Source organism: Protopterus annectens, chromosome 4.part0 (assembly GCF_019279795.1).
Source record: "Protopterus annectens isolate FY-2018-M chromosome 4.part0, PAN1.0, whole genome shotgun sequence".
NCBI lineage: Eukaryota > Metazoa > Chordata > Ceratodontiformes > Protopteridae > Protopterus > Protopterus annectens.
In genome coordinates this window covers 1,422,572,552-1,422,596,065 of record NC_056733.1, presented here as the reverse complement: position 1 = coordinate 1,422,596,065, position 23,514 = coordinate 1,422,572,552, and positions in this window count along the sequence as shown.

The following is a 23,514-nucleotide window of genomic DNA, read 5'->3' as shown; positions in this document are numbered from 1 at the left end:
AAACATGGGAGTGGCTGCATAGAGGCTGCTGTACCTACCAGAAGTAAACCCAAACCAACCACTAAAAACAAACCTCACTGCTGGAGTCCTCACCTAAACATGGTGTATAATAAAAGAAGACTCATGGCTAAAATCAGGAACAGCAACTCCCTTGAAGACAAGTGCTCTGTTACACAACTAAAGAAGACGTTAAGAGTTCTACTTAAGTCCAACAAGGCCAACTACGAGTTCAGGATAGTCTTGCAAGCTAAAGACAATCACAAGGCCTTCTTCTGTTATGTCTGGAACCTTAAAGGAAACACACAACAATGTGTTGAACTGGTAGTGAATGGTGCCACCTTCATAATCAGGGTGACATAACAAATCTACTGACTGATAAATTCAGCTCAAACTTCACTCCCCATTCCTCCCCAGCTGCACCAGGTGAAATCCCCTGCAACATACTACCCTCAGCCATTAGGAGGGACCAGGTGCCAGCAGCATTTGCTAAAGCCAAGAGCACTGCTGCCTTGGGTACTGACAACATCCCCAGTTGTCTCCTGAACAGTGTAAAACATGACCTATCAGGACCATTTGAAGCACACTTCAACTAAAGCCTTGAAACAGGCTATGTTCCAAGTGAATTGAGGTCTAAAACAGTCATTCCCCTCCACAAGGGCAGACCATCAACTGACCCAGGGAACTATGAACCCATCAGTCTAACAAGCCTAATATGCAAAGCCATTGAATGAATTATCATGATATAAACAAGGAAATTGTCAACATATGAACACTGGACCCATCCCAAATTCTTTTGTTAAGGGAAGGCCATGCCTATCTAGCCTGATAGACTTCTTTGAGGGGGTCACCAAAGTGACAGACAAGGGTAAAACAGTGCCTACTACATATCTTGACCTGACCAAGTTATTTGATACAGTACTCCATTCAAACACTGTTGACTAGCTGTCTGAGCTAGGAATAAATCATTACATAACTCAGTGGATTGCTGGCTGGCTCACAGACAGGACCCATCAAGAGACCAGTCACCAGCTTAGTACCTCAGGGCTCCTTCTAGACCCACTCCTGTTTAGCATCAGAAGTCAAGGCAAACGTTCAATGTGTCTGGCTCACCTAGTTTGCAGATGACTGCAAACTGGGAGCTATTACAGATTACCCCAAGGCACCAACATCTTGCAAGAGAGTTTAAAACAGAGAAATGACTGGTGTCAAAGCCATGGACTAAATCTCAATGTCAAAAAATGCATTATAATGCCCTTTGGGAAACTGTCAACCTAAGTTAATTACTCCATCAATAAAACACCCTTAAGGGGTTACCTAGTAGCAAGAAATCTGGGAACTTTGGCAGATATCAATCTGGCCTATACCTGACATGTAGCTAAGATAGTAAAAAAATCATTCTAGCTCTACTAACTTATCTTTTAAGGTATAGCATCCAGGTCCAAGGAAGTTATAGTACCACTCTACTCAGCCCTTATCAGACCTATCAATGAACGACGGCAACAAGTTGAATTACATTATTCTAGCCATTGTTCGTTCACTTTTGTCCCAGTCTGTGGTATCAATATACAGTGTCTAACAGCTTAGAATAAATAATGTTAAACTAGATTTAAAATAGATAATGAGTACCCTTGTACTATCACTTTTGAATAAAGGGATTGTTCATAAAAAGGTACATTACACATCACTATTCTACAATAAGAATTTTATATAATGTGAGTCTGGTATACATCATTGCTCAAACAACATCCAAAGAAAGAACTGTTTCTTTTTTTAATCTGCCTAGTCTATATTTCAAAGCTTTTAGTGTGCTACAGAAAGAAAATATAGTCTATGCATAATGAAAACAACTATAAGGGGAATAATTGTGCTAATGGACACAGATAAATACACTGTACGTCTACACAACTAGCTAACAATGAATTATGAAGAGAAATGACATTCAGGATGCTTACAAATAGGCTGACAGAGTTCTTGTCAAGTTGTAGAAATTGACAAAATAAAATCTAAGGCCCCTGACATATTGGTGGTTTACAAACCTAGACTTCCTATGTTTTGCAGGGCCATAAAATCCATAAGGACTCATTTAAATCTCCCTTTCACACTTACTGTGTCTGCAAGAGGGATTGAAATTGAAATCTGTTTTGATATATGTGGATAATATAGGTAATAAGATTGCATGGAGGCAAAAATCATTGTTGAGTTGTCCTTGGTATTTCTTGAATAAAGTACGACACATGTTACCAGATAACTGCCTTTTGATCCCTTCAGATATTAAGGATTTTTATATATTTATTCTGAAGGGTATGGAATTGGAAAGGTTTAGATATTATTTGGTAGTTAACCAATGAATCACAGGAGAAGGCACTGATACTGCATGTCTTTTGTTGGATGTTATTTTGACTAGCAATTGTTTTCACTTTTGAAAGTTATTTTTATCAGTCTAAAGTAGTGGCAATGGGAGCATCCATATTATTAAGTGAATCAGAAAGCAAACACATACTGTATATCTATATCAATATATATATATATATATATATATATATATATATATATATATATATATATACACATATGGGTCTACTTCTTATTGACTTAACCTTTCATTGACTGGTACTTTGCTGACACCTTCTTCTTCTCCTTTCGGCTTTTCCTGGTTAGGGGTCGCCACAGTGGATCACCTGTCCACTCATGATTGGCAGTGGAGTTTTACGGTGTTGAGTTGCCAGCCCAGTGCCCAACCTTCCACAAAAGGCACACACATGCATGCACTCATGCCTAGGGCCAATTTAGAGTGTCCAGTCCACCTACAGTGTGTATTTAGGATGTGGGAGGAAACCGAAGTGCTCGGAGGAAACCCAGGCAGACCACAGGGGGGACATGCAGACTCTGCACAGAAGGCACCACACCCGAGGATTGAACCAGAGAACCTTTTGCTGTGAGGCGGCAATGCTAACCGCTGCACCACCGTGGCCGCCTGATACTTTGCTGACACCACTACTTCGAATTTACAAATTTCTGAAAGCTGACTTTGTCGAGTTCCTCTTATGCAAAAGAGTTATCGCTAAGCTGGCTGTGTGAGACATTTAGTTACAAGTATGCAGTGCCTATGTACTTTGTCATTCTACTTACTATTTTGTGACTTGAGAAATTTGATGGTGGGTATTGTAATATTGAGGATGTGGATAATTATTTTCATAGTGCTGATAGCTAGTAGTTTTAATTGGAGACTGCACTACAGTAGGGGATGGGAAATCTACATTTGTTTACACTGTAGTACAATCTCAGAGTTGTTATTTATAATTTTTAGGGGGGGGGTGAGGGATGCATCCCCCACAAGGGAAGTGCAGAGGGGCTTGCCCCCCTGCATAAACACTAGAAAATGTGTGTTTTTGTTTGCATTTTTTAGTTAGCTAAAATTTAGAAGTAGTTTCAAACAGTGAAAATAAAATTGAATACAGCTGGTTGTGTTTGTGATAGCAATTTCAAGTTTTTTGACAGTGTGAATTGGAAGTTTGAACAATAGCAGCGTGTGTCTTTAAAAGTTGTTTTTTACATCCTGTTTGATAGTATTGCATTTATTGTTTAATATTGGGTGCTTATTAGGAGAAACATGTAAAATATTTGTACAAAAGTCTTGTGTGAGGTATCAGGTGAGGTATATTCTGTCTGAAAATGTGTTTGGTGATTTTAGTGTCGGTGAAGTGTGTTTTCGGAAATTTTACATTTGCAGTTCTGATGTTGGCAAAGTAACATTTAATGAAATGTGAATTCGATAAGAAGAAGTAGACCCACACACATACACACATATATATATACATATATATATATATATATATAGATATATATATATATATATATATATATATATATATATATATGTATATATATATATATATATATATATATATATATATATATATATATATATATATAGGGTCTGTGTCACACAGTCGAACTTCCAAAATTTCGAACACCATAAGTTCGAACTTGGAAGTTTGAAATGTGATATCTCTGGGAAAAAATTTGCTGTTCTGAAAAACACACACACAACACAAGCACACCAAAAACCTTATATACCTACACTAAACCTTACATACAAAACTATCTATGCACTAACCTTAACCCAAACCCTAACCCTAAGGTCCGTCACTATCACACACTTACCTTACCCGCACCCTAACCCTAAAGTCCGTCACTATCGCACACTTACCTTACCTGCACCCCAACCCTAAAGTCCATTACTATCGCACATTTACCTTCCTGCACACTAACCTCAACATCCATTTGATTACATAACATAGACTATATATATATATATATATATATATATATATATATATATATTACATATATATATGTGTGTGTGTGTGTGTGTGTGTGTGTGTGTATCTTTCTCTCTCTATATATATATATGTGTGTGTGTGTGTGTGTGTGTGTGTGTGTGTGTGTGTGTGTGTGTGTGTGTGTATATATATATATATATATATATATTATATGTATATATTTAATATAATACATATATTGATAGATAGATAGATATATTTATGGTTCCAGACTTGAACAGTGACTGGAGTTTTATGAATGCTTTATAGATGACATTTTCATAATGTGATAAGGTTCTCTGTAGAAGTTAGAGGAGTTCATGTCTTATATTAGCCAGACTACTGATTTTCTTGAATTTACTACTCATGTTATAAACAACTTTATATATTTTTGGGTTGTGGTAATTAAATTCTGTAAAAATATTAAACTAATGGAACATAAGGTTTACAGTAAAGATGCTTTTGTTAATTTCTATTTGCATGCCAATAGTGCACATTCTCCTTAGTTAAAAAGAAATTTTGTCTGAGGCCACACTATTAGATTTATCAGACTACTATTTCATTATTTGGATTTTGAAAATGAAGTGTCATTGTTATTTGATCTTTTCAAGAAGAGGGTTTCAGTTATTATTTGATGCAGTTAGTATGTTTTGCGAAGGTAAGAGTAAGAGAACTTCAGAGTTTTGTGCTATATCAAAACCAATAGAGAAAATTCCTGCACCTGAGATAATTAACAACTGAGATAGTATGTTTCGGACAGAGACTATGGTTCTAGATTACAGTTTGACTGAAGAAGTAATTAAATTAAACTGAATAACATTGCAGGTTAAAACCAAAGCATTTTGAGTTGTGGGTAATGAACCGGTTTTACAAACAAGTGGAATAACAACATAAGAATGGTTTAAGATAGAGAGAGAGAATCACAAACAAGAAAGAATGACCATTTTGACTTACCTATAAATTTGGTATATGTTCCCAGTGCTGTTATGTTAATGAAGGAGCAAATATAAATTTGGCACAGTTAGGCATAAGATACACTTGCAATTCCATTTGTGTTCTTTATTTGGCTGCCTATTATAATTCTAAGGCATTTTATTTACATAGTATGTCTCATAAGATCTCACACAGGATTTATGAGCACATTTATACATGGAAAAGGACACTAGGAATGAATTGGGTAGTCATTCTTTAGTTTTTTCAGTTTAGAAAGTGTAAGTGGTTTCTGATAAATAATGTGGCCATGAACATTAAGTGAGGTGATCCAGAAGTATCCAAGACAAAATAGAGGTGGAATGGCAACTTTACCTGGATGCAGGTAATTATTGCAGGTTAAATGACTCCATCAGAATTAATTTATATATCAGGAAACAGGCAGTCAAATTATGAACTCAGCAATGCAACTTATAAATTAAGCTGCTTATTAAGACAAAGCTTTCAGGTAAAAAACCCTTCTTCAGCATTAAAACAGTACTCTGGTTGTGACTAATATAATATTAAAATTCATTATTTGCGTTTTATTTTTAAAGGCATTTTTAAAAAGGCAGATGTTTTATTACATATGTATAATAGGAATGTACTGTTTGGTCAGACTTAGTCACATGATTTTGAAATGCTGGTTCTTTAAACAGTCAAAAATTTGTCTTTTACCATACTCATGAAGTTTTTGCACTTGATTTTAAGACAAAAGTGCTGAATCACAAGGTGAATGTTATTTTTGCTTTTATGTTCAGTGTGTGGTGTTTTAAATAAGGATTATTCTAATGAAAGGTCTTTAAATATGAGCTAAGACAACAAACACACAAAGACTGTGAACCCATTAGGTTTAATGAAAGTTCTGTTTTCACTTACTATAGAGAAAATTGAAAGTAATAAATAATCATCTGTGCTTAGCCACGTTATAATCTTGCATCTTAAGGTGGCTGTTGTGAAGGTCCTGTTGAAGATTAATACCACTGGCTATACATCTGGAAGAGTAATTGTCAGTTTAATTATAATAGATTATGACATACACTTTACAGAATGCGTAACAAGAGGTCATCATGTAATAAAATTGATCAAATTGTAACATTGTAACAATGCTTTACTTCTGTCACAAAACGTGTTATGTTGCTTTGGTGATGAAAGTAAAGAAGCATAATAATATCTGACGCATGGATCGTGTTAGCAACACAAGGTATAAAGTGGAAACACCTATTAATAAAAAAATAATACAAAAAAAGGTTAAAAAATATTAACTTCAAACAAATAAAGCAACTACATTGCAAGTTTCCTGTAACCTGTCAAGATAGACAGTCATATCCCATATTTTGTTGGGAAACCGTTAACCACAGATATCACAGCAAGAAGAAAGGAAAATGAAATGAAAAGCTTAAAAATCTAAAGATATTCTATAATGCCATATACTATTATGATCTTTCATGCTTCACTCTCATTGTAATAATTATTACTGCACACCTCAGGAAGTATCTATTATACAGAGCCTTCAGAATTATAATTTCCCTGGTAGAAATTCCTATATTAGTCATTATCCTTTATCCATGCCCCTTCCTTTAGTCTTGTACTGTCTACATACAAGAGTACTTACCAGCCTTTAAGTTATCCCATTCCTGGTGCTTCCTGGTGGACTGTATCAGGAGGTTTGGCATGGAATACTAAAAACATCAATGGATGATGAGGCAGGGTTCTCAAACAAGCATTTATAGCATCCTGGGAGAATCTTTTCTGCAGAACTTGACGGAAAAGGTAATACAAATCAAGGCAGAAGCTTTTATACATTTTTTTCTAAGTTAGGCATCTGTCACAGAAGGATGGCAAATCCTTTGCTGATGTAGCATAAGTCTGTATGCACAGATGGTGTTGCCAGAAAGACAGGCTGTGTTCGACATTTTCGTATCATATACCTGTAAATGAAACTGAATTATCAAGACAAGAATTGTTACTTGAAAAATGCTGTTTCTTATCAGAAAATAACTTTGTACCTCATAGTGTAGTTTAAGAGTCACAGAAGTTCTTAAAATAAGCCTTGCTCTTTGCTTCAAAGGTGATATATTTATGGCAAAAGTAAATGCACAAAAGTGACAAAAAAAGTGTTCATGAAATATTGACAAACTCTTCTTCCTAAAAAAATTAAATGCCGCAGTGAAACCTTCTGTGGGGAAGACTGATTGAAAAAGAAAAAGCTTACAGATTAATTGTGGTACTACAGAATACCAACCATTTGGACTGTGAAGCTGTGAGGCGACCAATACATGTAAAAGCATGGTTGAAAGATGCCTGCCTCAAGAGTCCCTGTAAATGCTGCCCAGGTTGAGACTCCACATATGTTTCTGGACAACAATGGGTATCATCTATGCAGACAGTGAAAGAAGTGCTCAGTTCATGCTAAAAACAGCAGATTGTTTCAGTGAAAAAACTCTGTTACCCTGATGTAAGGTCAGGTATAAATATATGAAGATACTGACCAAAGATGAGTCACGATTTATTGAATCCATCTAAGTATTTGAAGCTGCCTAAGCAAACTTGCCCCTTCTGTATCCTTCCTCCATCATTTACTTGGTCTACCCCAAACATCTCTAAATCTTTCTGGTCACTTATACTGCACCATTGCCTCAAGTAATTAGTTCCAGAACCTACATTCATTCTCTGTAAAGCACTATTTTTCAGTTCTGTCATGTACCAACTCTCTTTCAGCTGCCATCCATACCCTTTCCTCCTGTTCTCCAATACTCTTTTTCTCTAACCTTCCGGACAGCCTCCCAATGTAGGGCATTCAAAAGATATTTTGTCATTTCACTTGCAATGTACTCATGCCAGGCTACTGAGATCTCTCCTCATGCCTGACACTTCATTCCATTTACTATATAGTAATTCCTCATTCTATGCTTTCTTTAAACATAATTTCCCTTAAATTGCTTGGTTTTCAGACCTGGGTGAAGAACATTATATGTAGACTTATCGGTACCTGAACAATTAAAAATGATCTTTTCATTTCTAGAAATCTACTCCCCAAGCTGTGCATCCCTACATCTTACTAACTGCAATGTCTTCTCTCTGCCACTGTGTACAGTGATTCAACTATTGGTACTGCCCCCAAAATTTTATTTGTACTCAGTTGTACCTAAACCACATAGACTGATTTTTATAGTCCCCCCATCAAATATCATAATCTTGTACTTTTTTTACATTAAACTCCTGCCACAACCCACTAACTCATCCATCCATCCAGCAAGCCATTACAATTCTCTTTGGAGATTAGCATGTCCATCTGTGACCACCACATCAATCTTTGTATCATCAGCAAAGCAGATCTTATTTGATAGTCACAGTGTGAATTCTGTTCCAAATATGCCAGACAGGATCAGTTCTTGTAATGAACACTGAATACTTCACTAGTGTCTGAATTTTCTTCTGATGGCTCCCCCACTAACACCCGCACTGTTTTCTAATCATACAATTTCCTAATCACTTCACAATTTAAGGAAGTATTCCCAAATACTTTATTTTTAGAAGATATTTGCAAGGCAGCATTATTAATTTTGCTCTAATCCAGTCTCACTACAGAAACAGGGTTATCTTTCTTTATCATATTGGTGATTGTGGAACTAGATCAAACTGAATTGGCAGGATACCTGTTGTATCAAACCATGCTACTATGCATCAGCAAGAGAATTCTATAAGCCTATCCTATCTAATATTTTCCTAACAATGAGTGCAGCGAAAGTGTGAGCACCAGGACTGTAACTAGCTGACCTTTTTTAAGATCTTTGTTGGTGTAAAGCACAACTGTTATACTGGGTGTCCATTTACTAAGCAGAGACTGATGTTTTACCAGTGGTTCAGTTAATCTTTGTATCTCATCTCATGGAATACTCTCAAATTCTTTGTCTTTTCTGTCCCAAGCCAATGCCTTCTGTTCATTTGTTCTTGTCCTTATGTGCTCTGTGTTCCCATACTAAGCCATTTTGGTAGCCTGTCTTATCATTCAAGTATAAATACAAAAAAAGAAGAACTTAGTAATTCTACCTAGCTTGTAGTAGTTTTATACCTCTCTCCCTTTCCCACCAATAAACTAACAGCATATCGATTCCTCACATGTTCCGTTATGTATCTGAAAAACGTGTTTTGCTTGTCGACTTCTGCTGCTCTCTCTACTAGGCGAGTTCTATTGTCTTTTTGTGACACCCTCATATGCTTTACTTGTTTATTTGTTTGTTTGCTCATTTTGTAACTAAATGTAACCCATTTTCAGTGACTAGGGAAAAGTGCCACATACAATTAAACAATATACAAAATGTTGAAACTGGTAAAAAGGCAGAAAACAGAGTAGTCAAGTAAGGATACATTGGCTAAAATAAATAAGTATTTACACTGTGTTCAAGGTTAGTACAGTCAGAATACTTCTGAACATGAACAACATAAACTACATAGCAGGAAAAATAATCAGATGAGTTGAACACATTGTGGCAAACCAGCAAGAAAACATCAAGTGCAAAACATGCTTCTCAACCTCTTAACATAAAAATTCATTTTCTGAAAAATACAAAGTCTGAAATTCAAATGTCATCATTATTTAGTTACTTCAGTTCCCAGTGATCTGTCAGAAAACCACAAATTTTATGAGAAAGAGACCAAAAGTATGAGGCAAAAATCTGGTCCATCTGTGAAATTTGAGGCAGTTGAGAGGTGTGGAAAGGAAATCTGAGGGTGAGAGAGTATTATATATTATAAAGGGAGAGCAGCACAAAGAAGAGAATCGGGTATATCTGGTATGCTGCCATTTCTTATCCTTCAGTATTCTTCCTTCAGTGATAACCTGTCTTACCTGTCTCTTTAGCCAGCCTAAGCTGCTTGTCTTCTCTTGCAATACTTCATTTTTCTCATGATGGAGGACTTAAATTTCCTTCATATCCCATCACTCGGATATCCTACTATGACCTAATGTTTTTCACTATAATTTCCAACATACTGAATTCTTCCATATCCTTATTTTGTGACACATCCAAGCATTACTCTGGTGACGGTTAACCACACATAGCATGATCACTGCTGGCCAGTCAGCAACTACCACATCATCAGTCACTACTGGCCATTCAGCATCAATCATGTCATCTTCATTATTTAGTACAAAATCAAGAATAATTGTCTTCCTGCCTTACTTACTTACTGAAGTCCTCACTCTCTGCATATATTCGGCTTCTGGCAAATTGTTATGTGTAGTCCTTCCTTATCCAATTAACTTCAGAAAAAATTAAGGATAAGAAGAGCTATTTTGTAACTAAGTAAGCAAATTGGGCCAAGGGCCATTTCTAGTCACAGCCTCAGCAAAAGGCACAAAAGTCAAACTGGAGTATAGGTTAGTCTCTGTGAAACTAACTTCATCATAGCCATGGCTTACAACAAAGTACAGTCCACAGTTATATAAAATAAAAAAGTAGCATTGTTCCAGTATGCATTCAAATCATTATATGTCATATAGTTCTGGTGTTAAATCAGAGAATTTGCCCTGAAGGGGTAACTGGCTGATTAAGCATTCTTAAATCAGCTTACTTCGCACAAGATATGCATTTGCAGAAAACTGTTAATGGGAGAGCAGACGATGTATTATTCTGCATGAGCAGAGTGAATTTAAAATGAGATAAGATTTATTTTATTTAACATTTCTAAAAGTGTAGAATAACAATACACATGGACCATTTTCAGGGTTAATTTAGGAGTATACAACAAATAATAAATCAAAGTAGAATGCATAATTATTTCAAGATTTATTACAAATTACATAAGTTGCAGTAACATTGGTAATAAACCACTATTATGGTTAAATGTTGAAACTTGTAACTATATGGCAAAGTTATAAATATATAGCAGTATATGTTTATAACACAAAAAGAATGTGAAAGAGTATACAAAATGTTGGTAGGGTGGCCTAATGGTTAAGGTGTTTGCCTTGCAAGCACAAGGTGCAGGGTTTGAGTCTCACAAGGGTTAATTGGCTAGGCTTAAAATGGCTCACAAGGGCAGTTAGCCTAGTGCTAATCTATGAACCTATAAGGATAACATTAAACAAGTATAGACATTATAAAGGTGCCTGGATGGGAGGGGGAGGTGGCTATAGTCAACCCCAATTCCATTTCTTGTTCACTGCATCACACTCATATACCTTTATCTACACAGAGACATTCTTCTTGCAGCCACACTGAACAATCAGTAATATTAAATCTTTAATTTTTGCTTTCATGATTCTCAAAAAAAAAATAAAAAAAATAAAAAAATACAGTAGAGAATTCCTTTGCAACAAATACAAAAAAATGTGCTGATATGTCCAGGTGACTTAACACTGAATGCAGTCTGGCTTCTACACTTCTCAACTGTCCAGATTTTTGCCTCATATTTTGATCAGTTCCTCATATAATTTGTGGTTAACTGGGAAATCACTGAGGACTGAAGTCACAAAAGAATGACATGCGTTTGAGTTTCAGACATCCTGTCCTTCAGAAAATGCACACTAACACAAATCATGTTAATATAGCAATTCTCTAAGTTTATAAAAGCAATATTTAATATCTGTCCCAATTTATGGGCCTTTGTCCCCCCATTATGTTAGGCTTTGTCCAGATTTCTTGTACTAACAGATCAAGAGGTATGATGGCCCCTGATGCTTACTGTCATCTCTCTGTATGGAACAGCACAACTAATCAATCTAGCAGAATATTAACATTTCTATAAAAGATAGCATCCCATACTGGATTGTAACCACCGCTTTCATACAAGTTCCATGCTGGAGAAATGTCTGATAACTTCAGGAACTGCATTCAAGTCCTTACTTGCTGGAAGGACTCAAATATTCAAAAAGATACTCACTTATCATATCTAGGAACAAAATCTTGGATTTAGTCCATTATTTTGATAGCCAGTTCATCAAGTACAAGCTGATCAAGTTGAAACTGTCTTCAAGATGAGCCTGTCAACTAGCAAACCACTCCTGATACTAAATCTTTACTTATACTCTGCCAAACTCTTACTTTATTGAACGGTCACATTACTGGAATTTTACTTCGGGAAAGGACCCAGTTGGCCACCATGGGGAAATTTGCCTTTTCCCTACTATAGTGCAATCTCAGAGTTGGTATATTTAGTTAGGGGGTCTGATGAGTACAGCCCCCCACTTAGGTGGGTTTGATATGCTTCACTGTTTATTTTGAAATGGTGGCCAAATCAAATCAAAATTAATGAAGCTAAAACAAAGGCTATAGCGGTACATTATGTACCAACACACAAATTGGTCCAGTAATATCCATATTTATGGGGACATGATAAAATGAAATATTTTGCAGTATGGATTAAAAATTACTCCACTGTGGCAATATGTGGGAGGAGACTAAACAGAAGATAATACAACAACTGAGAAACTGGAAGCTTTTCATATGGATATGGATTGTAAGATACAAGCAGCTAAAATGTTTTTAGTCCCTTTCGTTTTATACACAAGTCAGGCAAATTTTTATCAACCAGAGGAGAACAGGTGGATAGCAATTAAAAAAGAGCTGAAGGATTTTATCTGGGAGGCAAAGATGGCAAGAGTCAAGTGGGATAAGCTGATCCTTCCAATAGAACAAGGCAGGCTAAGATTACCGAATTTGAAGGGGTATTTTAGAGCAACATAGTTAAGGCTATTATACATAGCATAAGCAGAAAACTATAATTCATAGTGGATAGTGATGATGATGCTACAGGGAGAAAGCTCAAGAAATAAGGAGAGATTGGGATTTTGGATACAGACCCTTAAAGAGAATGACAATAATCATACAGAATATATATTCATAAAGTAGCAGAAAGTATTTTAAGAACTAAGCCAGCACGGGAATGCAGAAAAGAGATTTTGCCACTAGGGATGGCTGCAATTAGGGATACAGACATTAGGCAAGAGGAGGCTGGAATTTATTATAGAAAACTGGCAAAGGAACCAAGGTATTGGGAGCAAATAACTTGAGAGGGAATGGTAATAGAATGGGAAGATGCCAAGGATTTATTTGGACTGCAGGTTAGCGATTGCCTTCCCTATCAAGGATTGATATCAGAGTATAGGCAAAGAGGAATAAATAGGGGGCTCCTAAATGAAAGACCAGCACTGGTAGAGTTTTTAATAAAATCTAGAAAAGAAGCTGCAGTTAAAGAAGGAATAACTGGTGCAGCATATAAAATATTGCATGACAACTATAAGAAACAGTGAGAGGATCTTAGAAAGGATTGGGAAGAGAAACTGGATAAGCAATTCACAAAGAGATAATAAAGGGAAATATGTATATCTTCCAAATATGCAACAAAGTCTAAAAGATTTAGGATCTTTACTTGGAAGTGTTTGCCTAGGTATTTTTATACTCCTAGTAGACTCCAAATAATTTTTCGTCAGGTAGACAGCAAATTTTAGAGGTGTGGTGGGGAAGAAAGAGGTAATTGGGAACATATTTTCTGAGAGTGTAATGAGTTGGCAGACTTTAAAGATTCCCTGCAGACTGCTTTGTCAGAAATACTGGGTGAGCAAACTGGTGTAACTAAGGAAATGATCTTTTTGATCTATGATATAGAATTGGAATTGCCTAGACATAGTAAGGCCTTGCTGAGTCTAATTATGGTGGCTGCTAAAAAAACAATTACTAGAAAATGGAAATCAAAGTCTAAACCAACTTTACTAGAAGTGGTGAATATAGTAACAGAGATAAAACAACTGGAACTGGGATCTTTAAAAAAGGGAAGGAGCAAACTACATAGGAAAAAATGGGAATTGTGGGAACATTATATGCAGAGGAGGATTTGAAACAGCTATGTAATACTTAATTGACAGTGACTAGATATATTATAAGTGATGTATAATGTTTGCAACTACAGTTGTTTCAGCGAGGTCTGTGATGCAGAATGTTTGCAACTAAAATTGTGTTAATGTGGTTTGGTTTTCATTTATACAAATGTGAGTGCCTATGTTATATGTGATAATTTAATAAAGATGTATTTTTGTTTCAAAAAAGTGAACTTTGAAAGATAGTAGCAATTACAGATAATATTTACTATACTGTTTGGGCCTTTCTTGACTAATCTATACTTCCGTGTGTTGGAGGTCTTACGGATGGTAATGTCAAAGGTGATTATACAGCGCCTGAACTACATGCCAGTACCTGAGATGCTAATGATCTCACTCAGCAGGTTAACCAAGTCATACACGACACCCACCTTCTGAAATGGACCTAGGTATGATCCCAGCAGCTATTCTGTCATCTGTCTGTGCATCAAGCAGAACATAATATTGCACTCCTTAGTACAACAGGTAGGTGTTCTCCAAGGGGCAATAGTGCTGACAACTGTTGCCTTGTATGTACTGTAAAACAGGATGATGGCATGTAATTCACACTGGAAATGGGACTTCTGATTTATGAGGAGTGCAGCCTAGAGCAGTCACTAAGTGTGATACATTTACATGCAAAGACTGTATGGATGAATCTTCACTCACAGAGTATCATCAGTGTGCTGTGGGCTCTAGCTGCATGTTTTGCCACCCGTATACTCCACCAAAATATAGCAGTTCAGATACATGCATGACACAGCCTCATTAGAATACATGAAATGTGAACTGCTATTCTTCATTTATGGCTCAAGTGCAAGATCCGTCATTTTAAATGCCAAAATGTACACCAAAAATGAGAAACAGCAGTATCAGTACTGATGCAGAATTTGGAAACAAGTTTCAGGAAGCAGAGAAGCAATGTTTTCAGAAGACACAACCCTGAGGTATTGTAATAGTTTCATTACAGAGAAAGACAGATAGGTGTTGTCATCTCTTGATCTGATTTTAAATTCATTTTAACTGACTGTATCTGCTTTAGCTAAAGTCTTTAACCCTATATTAGTGATTGCAGTACATAGTTGCACTGCATTTTTGCTGTTTAAGTGGTCTAACTGTTGTTATTAACCCTAGTTTCGTTCTTGTGCATGTCAGGCTAGTTCAGGATTTGTCTTTCCATTAGGACAGTTCCAGGCCAGTCAGCTCAGAGCTAATGGTCTAAGAATTCCAAAGTTCTGTTTGATGTGATTTTTTTTAAATTACTGTTTCATTGTAATAGTTTCATTACAAAGGAGGACAGACAACTGTTTTCATGTCTTGATCTCATTTTAAATTAATTCTAACAGTCTGTATCTGCTTTAGCTATGGTCTTTCAGCCTATATTAGTAATTCGTTGAAGAAGAAAAAATTGGAAGTCGAACCACCACGTATGAATCCAAGTCTTTATTTTAACAGGAAATAAGCGCTTTTGCGTGCATCCAAAAGGCACGCTTCTTCAGATTAATTATACACACACACTAGCATTCTTTTATACAAATCAAATTAATTTAAAATCATCAATCATTCAATTAAAATCAAACAATTAAATTAATTGTTTATATGGATAGCAGCATATTAAACACTTAGTTGACTTATAAAATGAGACAAATTCTCTCTGCTGAAATGGGCGTCATCCTGAAATGGCATGAGCCAACGCTATCTCAAGTATATAAATAGAAATAAAAATAACCATGATAAAATAATAAAAATAATAATAATAACATGTTATATAATATTAATACAATCTATATCTCAACAGATAATAAATGCATAAATGGATGCATAAATAATGCCTATGTATGGCTATGATTTAAGCTGCCTGATAGCATGCAGATCAATATCTTGTTATTATAGAAATCATTTTTCACTGCTAAATTAAAACTATGTATGCAGTATGAATATACTACATAATATGTGCATATGATAAATAAAATATATATAAGTATATGCAAAAAATGCAACATGGAACTATCTACTACCGCCAGTTCCATTGAACCAGGTACTGTCAACATATTGTCAGAATTTAATTCTCTTTATAAAGAACTGGAGAATAATCTTTATAAACTGTTTCGTCTATCATGGCAGCGCCAACACCTCGAAGCTTGTCTCCACTTCAAGGTGGTCCCCAGAGGCATGAGGGTTCTTTGTATGCCCTCTTACGGGAACAGTCACCCGGAGCTGCTAAAGAACTGGCAAAAGCTAAACTTAGATCTCAGCTTCAATTATATCAAATTGCTTATTGAATATTTTCTACTGATAGAGAATGAACTATCGGCTAAAACTGACACATTGTACAAAGAAATTGCAAGCAGATTTAAAGGAGACATGTTTGGCAATAGACTAGACAATCTTATTTGCCAAGTTGATGCTTACGGAGAAAGACTGCAACAAATTAAGTTACGGAAACTCCAGAGAGACCATCGAGATTTCATGAATGGCCAAGTGTTTGTTTGGCCTAAGAACACTCAGGGGCAAGGGGTACACAGGGCAGAAATGACACCCCTCAATGAAGCAGATAGAGGCACTTCATCAGCTACACAAGACATTTCTTCTTTAACTGACGCCTCTATATTGAATGACGTAATACCGGCATCTTCAGGCAGTTTCAGACACACTACACCTGAATCGTTAAACACTCCACCACCAAAGCAAATGGCTTTGAATCAACATCACATTATGGGAGCGAAACCGAAGACTGAACAAACTAACATTGAGTCTTTTTTACCTCTACCAGTACGTCTGCGAAGAGATTCGGGAGGAAGATCGTTGAGCCGAGGAAGAGGGAAAAGGAAACTGTCAGGGGAACCATACATCAAGAGAGGCCGACTGAGGGACTAAACAATTTAGTACTTAATTTATCGGAACTTTCACTTACGGGCACGGACTATAACATACTCAACAAGGGTTTATCATTTATACCTGCACAGGTCAGCAATATTTCAGACACATTGATTGATTTAAGAGCGTTTGCTCGCAATATAGCATTAAAATTGTTTTTTAAAAAAGGGCAACAGAACACTAATAATGAATCTAAATGTGAATGTTTTAAAAGGAAAAGTGTTTTTACACCTGTAATGCATCCATTTATTGAGTGCTTTATTAAGGCTTGTGAGAAGGATTTATACAGATACTATGTTAAACAGAGTAACAATTCTTTTTCTGCTTTTCATAATCTCACTAAAGAAGAATGGGCATCCATTAATACATTAGTTAGGAACACAAAGGTTACGATTAGGCCAGCAGATAAGGGGGGGCGGCCTAGCATTAATGAACACAAAGGATTATGTGATGCATATGAATTTATTACTACAAGACAATGATACATATAAGCTGATAGATATAAAAACAGTAGAGAGAATGATATATCAAGTACATCAGGAATTGTATGATTTAATGGCATGCAGACAAATTAATCATGATTTTTATTTATTTTTATTAATTGAGCATCCAACTATACCATATATTAAAGGTCTCCCCAAAATGCACAAGGGCATCTTACCCCCACCTCTTCGACCTATAGTGGTAGGGCATAATTGGGTCACTGAGAACATTTCCATATTCATTGAAAAAAGACTAAAACCATTGGTCTTTAACATCGCCACTATTTTGAGGGACTCTTATCAACTTTTAGAAAATATAAAGAACTTAGATTGTGTTATATCTGAGTCAAATCTATTAGTTACACTTGATGTGAAGAATCTCTTCACTGCCATTCCAAATTCATATGGATTGGAAGCTATTAGGACTCTCTTGAATAAGAATCAGAAATATAATAACAATGAACAGATCTTATTGAATACTTTATTAGAAATAGTACTGACTAATAATATTTTGACTTTTAATGATCTTTTTTTATATTCAACAGAGAGGGGTGGCTATGGGCACCCCCTGCGCGAACACCTACGCCAATTTGGCAGTATACAATTGGGAAACCACCTGTCTGTTTCCCCATCAGGCATATAACAAAGTCCTTTTATATTATAGGTTTGTTGATGATATACTATTGGTGTGGGATGGTACTATTGAGGAATTAGAAAATTTTATATCGGAATTAGAACAGACTACAGATTTCCTAAGGTTCTCGATTGAATATTCAGTAACTGACATAAACTTTTTAGATTTAAACATTAAGAAGGATGGAAAAGGTGGACTCACAACATCATTGTTTAGGAAAGCATGCTGGAAGAACACCTTGTTACAATACAACAGCATGCATCCTAGGTTTATATTTAAGAATATTGTCATAGGGCAATATATGAGGATTAATAGATTATGTCAGGAAACAGATGAACGTAACAAGGAATTTAATAAATTAGAGAAATTATTTCTACATAGGGGTTATGATCCAGAAATGGTAGGTAGAATAAAGGAGACGTTTATCAGTGATAAATTTGAAACCAAATATATCTACCACACATCATTTAGACATCATCATACTAAGTATGACACATCTAGAATTTGTTTTCAAACTAGTTATACCAGTGATAATAAACATTTAGTAAATATCATCATGAAGAATTGGCACATTTTGACTACAGATGATGAAATTAAACAATTGATAGGCACAAGACCAACCTTCACATATAAGAACATGAAGAATTTAAAGAGTATATTATCTATTGAGAAAAAGTTAACATCTTCTATTGAAATAAGTATGAATAAAAATGGAATGGGGACCCATGCCTGTGGGAAATGTAACTCATGTCCTTGGATATCCAAAGAAACATCTTTTACACATCCTGAATCACTTTACAAGTTTGAATCTAGATTTATAGCCACCTGTGAGGACAAAAATGTTATTTACCTTGCAACTTGTGAATTATGCTCGGCCTTCTATATAGGCATGACTACGAGACGATTGAGGGATAGGATACAAGAACATATTTATGCTATTAAGAAGGCAGATCATAAACATGCCCTTGCTAAGCATGTTTTGGAAAATCCTGAACTTAATTTTAGGTTCAGGATATTACAGAAAAGGGAATTAAATATAAGAAAAGGGGATAATTTTAATGATCTAGAAAGTTTGGAATTAAGTTGGATATTAAAATTTAGGGCTCAGTACCATCCTGGATTAAATACATATATTAGTATTAGATCATTTTTAAAGAAATGTAAATATAAATAAGTTATAATATAAATCAATAATATGATGTATATTTTTTATATATCCCTATATATGTATTTAAGTATATTTCTGTATTCATTTTTTGCATATACTTATATATATTTTATTTATTATATGCACATATTATGTAGTATATTCATACTGCATACATAGTTTTAATTTAGCAGTGAAAAATGATTTCTATAATAACAAGATATTGATCTGCATGCTATCAGGCAGCTTAAATCATAGCCATACATAGGCATTATTTATGCATCCATTTATGCATTTATTATCTGTTGAGATATAGATTGTATTAATATTATATAATATTATATAACATTAACATGTTATTATTATTATTTTTATTATTTTATCATGTTTATTTTTATTTCTATTTATATACTTGAGATAGCATTGGCTCATGCCATTTCAGGATGACGCCCATTTCAGCAGAGAGAATTTGTCTCATTTTATAAGTCAACTAAGTGTTTAATATGCTGCTATCCATATAAACAATTAATTTAATTGTTTGATTTTAATTGAATGATTGATGATTTTAAATTAATTGGATTTGTATAAAAGAATGCTAGTGTGTGTGTATAATTAATCTGAAGACGCGTGCCTTTTGGATGCATGCGAAAGCGCTTATTTCCTGTTAAAATAAAGACTTGGATTCATACGTGGTGGTTCGACTTCCAATTTTTTCTTCTTCAACGTTTCTTATGCTTTGGAGTCACCTTTGAGGGACAGGTCTGCTACTTTTTGTCAGTATATTAGTAATTCCACTGCATAGCTGTAATCCAGGCCGGGCGGCTCAGAACTAAGGGTATGATTGTTTTTCCCTTCCACCCATCCTGTTGTAGTTGTGTTCTTAAACCCAGTGTATCTGTTGTTGCCCATCCCTCATGATAATTTGACAACATAATTCCCTCCCTTTCCCATTCATTGGCTGTTGACAATAAGCCCATAAGTTTCATTTTGCAAAGTTTCTCCCCTTAAATTACTTACCAAGCTAAAAGATTTTTGATTGAATTGTTTAATGTTGAATGACTGAGACTCTGCAGTGATTTTTGTATCAAATTAGTGAGTTTTTTTACTGTAATTAGTTTACTGGTTGTTGCTGGTGGCAGAAGAAAGTTTCCAGGCTAGTGGTTTTGTATTGAAATTTAAATACTCAGTAGCAAGTCCACCCAAACATTATTCTAAAATCAAACTCCAAGCAATTATAGTTACCCCTGCACCCAGAGTTATTTCTGTTGGTATCACGGACTAGCACTTCCACACAACTTCTCTATCCAGCCTGATTGAGATGGGTATCTTGAGATGGATCTATGTCATATCACTGACTTTTTAATAAATAGTCAAATTTCATATGATCAACTATTTACAAATATGAACATATAGATGTGCCTCTTACCAAGCTGAGCAAGGAAAGGGTGACAGTTAGTTGCTTGTCGGGTGCCAGGATTCATCAGATCATGCATGCATTTAAGTCCTTGAACAACAAGTACTAGTATGACTCTGTCATAGTTCAGGCCAGTGTCAATGACTGGAGGTATACCTCCCTGGAATATAGTATAGTATCATAGTATGGTGGAGCTCTCATACTATGTATCCAAGGCAGGTACGAGTCTAGCATTGGACAGCATTCTGCCTTCTCCAAGGGTGATGCAGGAATATGAGCAAAAAAAAATTGACTTCAATAATTGGCTTAGTTTTTGGTGTTATTCAAAGGGGGGACCAGTATTTATTAGTCTGAGAAGATATCAACAGGCAATGCTGATTCACCATGGACGGCCTTAATCTGTCCCCTCTAGAGTTTCAATTATTGGCAAAGATGTCATCCACCCCCATAATGCCGTTTTTTTGGGCAATGCCAATCTGATAAACCTACCAACATAATGAAACAGGCAAAGGAAAATATGAAGGTGTTACCAGTCAATGCTAGGAGCCAAAGAAGAAACTCCACTCCCTACAAGCCCTTCTCACCCTGGAGGACACTGACATCTGTGTAGTGACTGAGACAGGATTTAAAATAGTGGACAACATTCCAGTTGTGCAGGGCTGTAACACCTTCGACACATTTAGACTAGGTACTGTGTAGGAGGGGGGAAAATGGAAGCGTGTCAATCTTCATGCAGAAGAGTCTAACATCAAGGCTGGTAAAGCAGCATGATGAACTAGAGCTTCTTCATGTCCAAATAACCATCAGAAAGGTCCATTGCCGTATATTAGCTATCTATAGAATTGTCTCTGTGATAAAAGAAAGTCACAATGCTTATCTACGGGAACTGGAATACCATTTTCCTAGGTGATCTAAACTATCCAACTATAGACTGGAAAACCTACATCACCACTGGTGTACAAGCACAGAGATTCCTGGAATTTGACTAATTGTTCCAGGGCATTTGTAATGACAGAGTAACATCTCAGATCTTGTTCTTAATAATATGGGAGCATTTTGCACCATCCTTTGTGCATCATCATTACTTGTTAAGTCTGGACATAAAGCAGTCTCCTTTGAAATAAAACAGAAACCAGAGATCCCTTCCACCTAAGGTACCTTTATAAATTTCTTTAAGACAAACTACCTACTCCTAAATGATACATTGGCAAGATTCAAATCTCCACCAAACCCAGTTAACTCGACTGAATGCACAAAAATGTACACCATCACAATATACCAACATGTAAACAGCTGCATAGACACAGCTGTACCACAGGAGCAGGTGCAGGGCAAACCCCATTAGCAAACCTACATGATGGAACCATAATATCAACAAACTTTATAATAAAAGGAAAATAATTTTGGCCCAAGTAAGAAGAGTAAGTCCCAGAATGTTATAAACAAATGACTCAGGAGCTTAATTAAATCCACCAAAGCCAAGTTTGAGGCTAGAATAGCTATCCGAGCCAAAGACAATCCCAAGGCAAGTTTTAGTTATGTTCATAAGCTCAAAAGCACAATGCAGCAATGTGCTGAGCTGATTGTGAATTATGTTACCTACACTAAGGGTGAAGATATAGTAAACTTAGTGGCTAGTAAACTTAGCTCTAACTTTACTCCTTCTCCCCTCAGTCTGTCCCTCAGGATATACCTGAAACTGGCTTGCTATCACACAACACCAAGTCTTAAAAGTGCTATCAAAAGCTAAAATACCGCATCAATGAGTCCTGACAATATCCCTGATTCCATCTTAAATAGCATGAAGCACAATTTAGCCACACCCCTAAGAACACTGTTCCATCTCAGCCTCCATACAGGTTTTGTACCAAGTTATTGGAGAATGGCTACAGTTATTTCCCTGCATAAGGGAGAACTTTCCACAGATCCAGGCAATTACAGACCTACAAGTCTGATCAGCCTCATATGCAAAGCTGTGGAAAGACTAATCATGGAATTAATCAGTCAGAACATAGAGAACCACTGGACCTGTCTCAATTTGGATTCTTCAAGGGCAAGTCATGTTTAGTCCTAATTTCCTCATGAGATGAGCTGAGAAAGACATCCTGCTGCAGGCATTCAGGAGTCCATGGGTGAGATCTGTCAGGGATAGGAGGTACTCCCTAGCATCTGTGGACAATGTTTGGGAGACAGCTGCCCATGAATAGACAATGGAATAGCACAACACAGAAATGTTGAAAGCATGTTATGGCAATATCAGGTGGACCTACAAGAAGGCGCACAGCATAGCAGTAGAAAGGCCAGCCACTGGTGGGTGTCCACCTCTCACTGTAGACCTATCTGATAAGAAGGAGATCCAGGTATTCCTGCATGAAAATGATGAAATGACAGGTATCTACCAAGAGGAGTGGACAACCATCCCATGTCTCAAAGGGACACAAACCATGTTAGCAACCATATTCATACGTTCATGGGTAGTTGCTAGGTTTGCACTTCAAGGGATCATGTTGGATCTAGCCCAGATTCCAGGTCTAGTTAAATTTTATTTTATTTATTTATTTTATAGAGCCCACCAAGACAAGAGTAATGGGCAGCAAAAAGTAAGTGTTACTTTACAAATCCGAACACTTTAAACAAATTCCTGAGGTCTAATGGCTTACCAGCAAGCAGAATTCAATTGCTGAAGAGCACTTGTGTCCTGGTTGGAGACTAGTAATTTAAGGATGGCTCCATGCTCAGCAGGATTCTAATATAGACTTAATATGGGGGAGGGGGATAGCACAAGGGGTGTAAACCAGGTGGAATGCAA